This window comes from Sapajus apella, unplaced genomic scaffold (genome assembly GCF_009761245.1).
Source record: "Sapajus apella isolate SASKATOON/1434 unplaced genomic scaffold, GSC_monkey_1.0 scaffold8, whole genome shotgun sequence".
In the NCBI taxonomy this organism is placed as follows: Eukaryota; Metazoa; Chordata; class Mammalia; order Primates; family Cebidae; genus Sapajus; species Sapajus apella.
In genome coordinates this window covers 39,413,885-39,422,676 of record NW_022436948.1, presented here as the reverse complement: position 1 = coordinate 39,422,676, position 8,792 = coordinate 39,413,885, and the positions used below count along the sequence as shown (strand labels likewise).

The window sequence follows — 8,792 nt, the reverse complement described above, 5'->3', positions numbered from 1 at the left end:
TTAACAAGTCTTTTTTTGTTTGTTTGTTTGTTTAAATCTGGTTTTTACTTGACTCGATTCTTTTTTAGAAATTTAGAGCAAAATAAAGTGTATATTAGGATTTAAATTTATGACGCAATTTAAAAATAAAACCAGAGGTTATATACAACTGAAATTGGGCTAAAATTAAAAATCTGAGGATTTAGCCTGATATGGCTCTCATAATTTAAATAAAGTGAAGTTGAAATTATCATTAAGACACTGCTAGGAGAAGATTCAGATTATGAAAGTGGCAGTTATTGATAAATAGGACTTCAAAGGCAAAGTTCATTTCTTCCTTCAACTGCTTCCAGAGATGTCATGTAAAAAAATTAGTGGAATATGGAAGTGTTTTAGTTTTATAAAGTGGTTTTTTCAAATTTCTCTCATCTTTCTCCCTACCCACATAAAATAGTACGTTCAGTGAAATGCCACGTTCTCTCTTTAATTGTCTGTATCATATATGTCAACTTTTTAAACATGAACATGGCATGTTCCACTAGGCAGAGTTCTCATAGGTAATTTTCAAATATATTTCTTGGCTGTAATTTACGCATTTGTTAATATTCTATCCACCTTTTGAGTTTTCGGTCTGCACACTCTCTTGCACTCTCGTGACTCCGCATTTTGCTGTTTCTTATCTAGACTCTCTTTTACACAACATGCACATTTTGACCAATGTCGGGTCCAAACTTAAGATACCTTCCACTCACTAATAATATGAACTTAAATTTCCTAGGAGTAGCCAGTTAAATTTTCTATGCTTTGGTCAATAATTTGATTTGATAGAATGGTTTAATTATAATTTGCCCAAATACGTGGAGCACAGAATTTAGTGAACCTATAAATCTGATTTTTTCTTGTGTCCTTCTGAGTTTTCAAAGAAGAGTATTTGACAATTCCCATGTGATGACTCACAGGGTTATTTGCTTCATCTACCTTTGGAATACATTAACTTTCTTTGCAATTTCTTGGAAAGTTGTGTTGTACTCAAACTCATTCAGATCATTCCATTGGATTTTCCCAATGAAGAGGAGAAGGAAAGTAATTACTCCTTGCTCCATTTCTTATTTTCCACCAAATTTAATTGAAAGGCAGACAGCAGACAATTAGATGTCTTCACTCTGAGTGTAGACTTTGTTCTGTGTCTCTCCCGGTAACTGTCAGATAAAAAATATCTTGGCTCTGAGGATCTGAGGAATGTTGGGAACCTGATTTCTGCTGTACAGAGGAAAGGTTTATAAGTGAGCTCTCTCTTTGAAAACAGGATCCAGGCTGGGTGTGGTGGCTCATGCCTGTAATCCTAGCACTATGGAAGACAGAGGCTCAGGAGGATTGCTTGAGCCCAGGAGTTGAGGATCAGTCTGGGCAAAATAGGGAGACCCTATCCCTACGAAAAATGTCTTAAAAATTACCTGGGCATTTTGGTGCACACCTGTTGTCCCAGCCACTCTGGGGGCTGAGTTGGGAGGACAGTTTGAGTTTGCAGTTTGTAGTGAGATGTGACTGAGTCACTGTACTCAAGCCTGGGCAACAGAGAAGGATCCTGTTTCAAAAAGAAAAAGGAAAAAGAAAACAGGATCTCGGTGTTTAGCATTGATTGCTACTCAGGGAGTGGATCAAAAATATAAATAGAAAGAGAATGAGAACATCTCTATAATTGTCTGGCATCCCCTTGCTAGGACCATATTGCTATTACCACCAAAAGTCCTAAAAGAGAATGGGTTACAATTTAGCATAATATTCTGAATTCATTCCAAGTTTAAAATTCTGTCATTCTCTGGCTCTTCTTTTTTCACATTAAAATGATGCTGTTGGACTTAGAGGCTTCTGAACTGCTTTATTGAGGGCTACCAACTGCCTCCCCAATTTTATATAAAACCACTCCACCTTTAGACAAAGGTGGCTTTGTCGGATTTTACAAATCAGATTTTATTCAAGTTTTCTAAATGTCTGTGAACTAGATTCTAGAAAATCATCTCATTTATTCTAAATAGAATCTATGCTTCTACCAATAAACCATCAGGAGCTGAAAACAACATAATACTGACAAATCAGGAACCTAACATATTAGGTCTCGCATAGTTCATTTGAAAGAGCTTCTAAACTTTTGAGAAATCCATGTTTCTTCTCAAGAAAGTTAAGCACCCTCTCTTAACTTTCCCCTCCATTTGTTCTCCTTTCTCTTTCCTCTTAAGAATATTTATATTATTTTGTTAAGCAAAAAATGGACAAGATTGCTCTAAAATTTGCAGAATGAGAACTAGTGGATTGCAAATAATTGAGGGATTTATTTCTTTAACTTTATAAGACTTAAAAAAACCCCACAAAATTCTAGGAACTGACATGGAAGTTGCCTTTGAGAAACTTGTTATTCATTATGCAAAAAAGTATTTGCCAATTCCTATTCTAAGATTTGCAGACTATGTCACACTATCTAGCTTTTGAGTTTGCTATCTGGTTTAATGTTGTATTTATAATTTGAAGTGGCAATCAGAAACTATATTTCAAGAACCTGTGTTCTATCCCTTACTGAGTGTTCCTTCTTTAAATAGTGTTGGCTGAATCAAACCAGTGGGGGCAGTGGCATTAAGTGGTGGTAATAGGAAAGTACATATGTTAGAGTTTTGACTGAGGGATAAATAGAGAAGCAGAATGAATTAATGGAAAAGAATTTGGTTGTTAGGCCATCCTCTGAATTCTAGCTTAGCCACAATTTTGCATGTGGTTTGGGGCTTCATTTATTTTTCTCATGACAAAAAACGGACAATACCTAACAAGAAGGCTGTGGAAGTTGGAAATCACACACACACACACACACACACACACACACACACACACACACGATCAATCATCTGGCTCATGTTAGATGTTCAATAAATAACAGCTACCACAGATGCCTATCAGTTGAGTAAGTGGTTCACTAAATTGAGCTGCCAAAGATCTCTTCTCTTCACATCGATAACTGTTTCTGCAGGAATCAAATAGATATATGATTGTTTTTCTGTAAGAAATTACTGCAAAAAGTATATTTTTCTCCTACTAGCTGTTCCTCCTACCAGGTATAGGAGATAAATGTACATTTCTTAATGAGCTGACTTTTTAGCATGTCGTTTCTGAAGGAAAAATAAATTAGCCTTAGAGAGGCGTGTCGGTCCAACTCAGTTTTCTTACATATTCTAAAATTTTATTTATCCAGGACCCTATAAATTACTGTGTCCTAAATTATGAGGACAGTGTCATTTATTCACCAAAGTTTATATTTTTCAGTTATATAGCCAACTTCCTTGGCACCTAGGATAAGAACATTTTTTTTTTGCAGTTATCCATTTCTCTTTTAAATTTTACTTGACTTACAGGAAAGTTGAAAAATACTGTGGAAAAAATCTTCTGCATGAAAAGGGAGAAAGAAAACAGAACCATTTACGATCTCAGTCAGCAGATTTACTCTACTCAAACAAAAAAAGAAACAACCTTATTGGAAGCAGATGTTGACACTGTGTCAGTTATTGAAGATGGAGGGAGTTCTCTTGAGCCATTGCAGTTACAAAGGGGTATTGATGGCAGTTTGAATTCCTGATTGATCACCCTTGCAGCCAAGAGAAAGAAAGCAGAAACTGTATGGGATCAGAAATGAAATCAGCCTTCCAGTTTAATGTAGAGGATGTTAGAAACTCAGTTTTTTTCTTTATTTCCTGTAGGATAAAAGATATCTTTTAGAAAAGGTAAGACTTGGTGGAGAGCAAAATCACAATTTATTCTCTAAAAATATGTAAAGGCCAAAGAGCTCTTTAAATCTGTTATGAAAGCATTAAAACTATTATTAAAATCGTTTTAGAAAAGTTAGGCTAAATTTTAGTTCAAAAACCATGTTGAAAACAAACATATAACCTATAAAAAAATGAATGGCTCTGGCAAGTGGGGGCATGAGTGGAGCCTATAAGGACACCTCAGTCTCAATAGCTTCAAAACATTACTTTCCTGAGTAGCTTGGTCATGGAGACTGGTCACAGTACAGACATTTAGAATTTTTAGTATATTTTTTTCCTTTTAATCTCGTAGTGCTCTCTGGGAATTGCACCGTGTACACTTTTCCAACCTATAGAAATCATCATTATTGTTAAAATATCTTAATTTTCCTATTTCTTTTATTGTCTATTATGCTTTTCTGATTAAAAATATTTCCATAGTTTCAAAGTATTGGTCAAAGTAGTATTCTCTTGAAGTTGTAATCAATTTAATTTTATCCAATGAGTTTATCTGAATCTCCTTTTTAAGTTCCAAGAAATTCTAATATAAATAAGTGTACTTTTACCAATTCCATTGTATAAGAAAACAGATACCTTTTAGAAAATGATAGGTCATCATCAATTCATTGTTTTAAAAAGCAATTTATGCACTACTAAATTTGGGATAAGAATAATTCTTTTAACATGCAAGATTCTTTAATTAGATTTTGGGTATATGCATAAGGTGTGAACTTTTCTATTGATATCTCTTTATATTAATAGAGATGTACATTTTTTCCTATGCTATGGCTAGAGCAAAAGTTATTAATGATTATTTACACACGTGATTTAATTTCTTAGCAAATGTACAAAATTTGTTATTATATCTGATTTAAAAATACTATTCAGTACATTTTTTTTGAGAGATAATGCATAGGGGAAGGTTTCCATGCGAATTCTTTGTATCACTTTAAAGTGCATATATTTAAAGGGAAGATATGAATTCAGTTTGTTTTTATTATATAAATTTAGAGAAGGTGAAATGCTTTTGTGAAAAAAAAATACAGTGTAGTGAATTTTATATTTGTCACTTGATTAGGTAAACTGAAAACTAATAATAGAAATATTATTTTACTGCTTTGAAATACAATGATATTTCAGACTTGTTAATTCTATAAGCAGTTATGCTACCTTAATTTTGTGATTCTAGAAATAAAAATTAATCTTAGTTATGCTGTCATCCTTAATTAATAAAAATGTATAATTCAGAAAACTTTTGGCTTTATAATTATAAAATTATATATTTTTTCTGTTTTGTGGGGTTTGGGAAAAACATTTTCTTATTTCTATTCACTCTTCAAATGCAGGTCTCATAATACGTGTTAATGATATAAGATGATGGAAGACTTTGTCATAAAAACAGATGTCATTATCTTCAATTTGTTCAATAAATAATTTAATGTGAATTGAATGTTTATATTTTAATGTAGCATTTGGGTTTGGTCTGCATTTTGAGAATTTAAGGCTGTTTTTTTTTCTTATTCAATTAAGCATCTATTGCAACATCTTAGGTGTTTTTAATTAAAAAGTTAATTTTCAGAGCCAAGAAATCTATATATTACAGCAAGAAATAGATTAGAAAACACATATTCATAATGGAATGGCAAATAAAATGGGATATATGAATTACATAACAGCAAGGGTCTTGAGAATTTTATAATACAATGCTTCTAAGGCTATTTATTTGTTGACCAAGGTGTATTTTGTTGTTTTTACATTTGTTGACAGGGACCCTGCCATAAGTAGTATGAAACAAAAACTTTTCTACGATTCATTGACATTGAAAAGAGAATTCCAAACCTTGTCTATTGAGTAAAGCTAGAGTTTCTTTATGTGGGCCCTCAATTTTCTTATTACATGTATCTTTAATGTGAAAGTACTAAAGTCTGAAAATCAGCATTTAAATAATAGGCTCTCCAGCACTACAGATGAAATAATTTGACACAGGCTTTTTAACTGTCTACCACATTTAGAATACACCAAAATGAGCTTTTTATGATTGTTGTAAAACATTAATACAACGATCATGCCCGAAAACAACACAAATTAATTATCTTACAGCTCCGACATTCGGCAAAGGTCTCAGTCTTGGTGAGCTACAGAAAATAGGCTGAGAAAAATAACTTCTGCTCAGTTCATGATGTATATAAAGAATTTTGATGCTTCCAAGAGAGAATCTTGCTGTTCCTTGATTCTAGAGTCCTTTACTTAGCTTCCTTCCATCTTCATATCCAGTAACCTGGTCAAGATCTCACATGCATCACTCTGACTTTCTCTTCTTCCTCTCCCTTGCATGTTTAAAGACTCGTGATTACATTAACTGCATTTGTATAATCCAGAATAGTCTCTTCATTTCAAGGTTCTTAATTCCATCTTTAAAGTCCCTTTTCCCATGTAAAATAACATATTCAATGGTTCTTGGGATTAGGACTTGGAGCCATTATTCTACCTACAATCATTAGTATTGGACTTCCATCATTTTCTATCAGTCCTATAATCAAGAAAGACTAGTTCACTGGAAATGGCAAGCATAATGTTTGCATTGGCATTTGTGTGGGGGTTTATCTTCACATTGCATGTGAAGAAAATTCCTGTCACAATTTCAAATGTTTCATGTAGTTGTTATAGTGCTTCAGAATCCAAAGGGTTATGTGGTATTTATGTAAGATGAGCAGTCTTGGGGGTGGAGAGCAGGTCATCTAGTGCAGATTCTTCCTAGCTGAAGTGTCTCTTCTCTGGGGATGACCAAGTATGATTTAATTGTTTTGCTTCCTTTTTTGGGAGCATAGGTCCATCTTGTGATGCCCTAAGTCTCCAAGCATCTCACTTGACCTGCTTATACACATTTGACTAAATAGCTAAATATGACCACACTGGCGTGGTAAAGTTTTAACACTTTTGTCCAGATTGAATCACTCCATCTGCTATCAGTTAAGCAGTGGAAAAACTGTTGTGGAAAAGCAAACATGTTTTGATAGATTTAATGTGTAAAGAGGGTACCCATATTCTGGAATGTTGCTGATCAATAAATGAGCTGCAAGACTTTGTTAGAAACAACACTCAAGCACAACCGTTTTACTTTCCATACCAAGTTTGGCTGTGACTGAATGAAGAACACCAGCATTGATCTTTGCTTTGCACTTGTACAAGAGACTGTTATGCAGAGAGCCAAATATAGCAACAGAGGATTTAATATCTTGCCAAAAAATACAAAATCTGTTCCCCTTTAAGCATGACACTCTATCCTTTCTTGTGGATCTTGCTAAAAGGAAAATATAGCTTTAAACTCCCCTATTCCTTCTGTTGAAAGCTCACTAATCTTTTTCAAATGAGCTATGTATGGTTTTGCAGTGTTTTCTGTTTCCAAAAGAAAATGACTACACAAGAAATCTGTCCAGTGTTATCATTTTTCTGACCAAAAAAAAAAAAAAAAAACTTTCTGGTGGTGGCTGTAGTAATTAATTTGATTGCGATAATGATTACACAATGTTAGTCAAATCATCATATCTCATTCCTTAAACATATACAACTTTCGTCAATTATAACTCAGTAAGGCTGGGATCTTTAAGTCAAAGATTAGAGTCAACAGAAATAAAGAAAAAATATGCTTTGATAGCTCAGGACTAACCAAAGATCATTGAGAGACAGGCTATCATGCTATGTGCCATTTTGTATCAAACAAATTATACCAACCAGAAAAAAATTTGGCTTCAATCAATGAGGTGCTTTCTTTGTCTTAGAACATAGTGCTTTGTTCTGAGTGTTGTCTGATGGGTGGGTAGATTAGGTCAGATTTCTTTATAATGTGGTTAATGAAAATAGCTCTTCTTCTCAGTTTATGGTGTATATAAAGAATTTGGAAAACAGTCTTGCAAACTTCACTAAGAAAATAGCTTTCTGCAGTGACAGCTTTACCAGACATCTCCGTGTGGGATTTTAAAACAAACACAAGGCTGTTTGGAAATACTTGGTATATGTAAATATGCAAAATATGCTGAACAGTGCTAACAGCTGTAGGGTGTACTCCCTCATCCTTCAGCAGAATAGTTTGGTGGCAGTGTGGTTATTTTTTCCATCTTGGCTTTTAATTCCCCCCTATCTTGTCTCCACCCACTCACCCATCCACAAACCCCTCCAAAAACACACATGTAACACCCTTCCCCCTACTTCCACACTGCTTCCAAGAGAATCATTTTAGTACATTCCCACTGGAAAAGGTGGGTGGTGCCTTGATGGAATGTTTCTGAGTTACGCGATGTTGTAAAGCCTGAGCTTCGGGGAACTTGCTTGGACTTGAGCTGATACCAAGCTCACACACAGCCCAGACACTCTGCAGGCCAGATTCCATTAAGGCTTATCATTACAAGAAGAGGAAAAGTCCTGCTGTGAGTGGCACTCCAGCCATGACGATTCCAAAGAACACAAAATAATCATTTTAAGTGTGTGCTATCAGGTTCTGCAACATCAAGGCACTCATCTATTTATGAAAAGAAGCATATGCCTCATTTTTGTATACCTGTTCTCAGATCCCCAAAAGGGAGGGAGGACACAAGAAAAGTTAAAATTCAAAGTCTCTTTTCATGGTATCTTGAGGATTGAAGTTTTGGAAGAAAAAAGGTAGCAAATATGAAGACAGAAAGCCCAGATGCGAGGACCAATTTCACTGGTGATTTGTTGATATTATTTAATCTTATATTTATGTTTATCTGTCCAAGGAAGACCAAGTGAAATAAGAAATCTAAACTGCTTTGGAAAAAAATAAAGTACTATACATATTCAGAGAAATGGGAATCAATATTTATTGAAAGTCCTTGATCTATCATGAGTATTACATGAATTCCTCTCAAGTAATTCTCACAAATAGCAATATGCTGATAGCATTATTTGGGAAACTGTTAGCAATATAAAAATGAGATTTGAGTTTCAGCAAAATATACATGCTACTTAGAAGCTGTATATTTTGGATAATTTTCTTCACCACTAAAT

General features: G+C 34.2%; 1 pseudogene; it reads left to right on the top strand.

Annotated features, from left to right (window-relative positions):
- Positions 1-6,168: 6,168 nt before the first annotated feature.
- LOC116550983 lies at positions 6,169-8,120 on the top strand (annotated as a pseudogene).
- Positions 8,121-8,792: the final 672 nt, after the last annotated feature.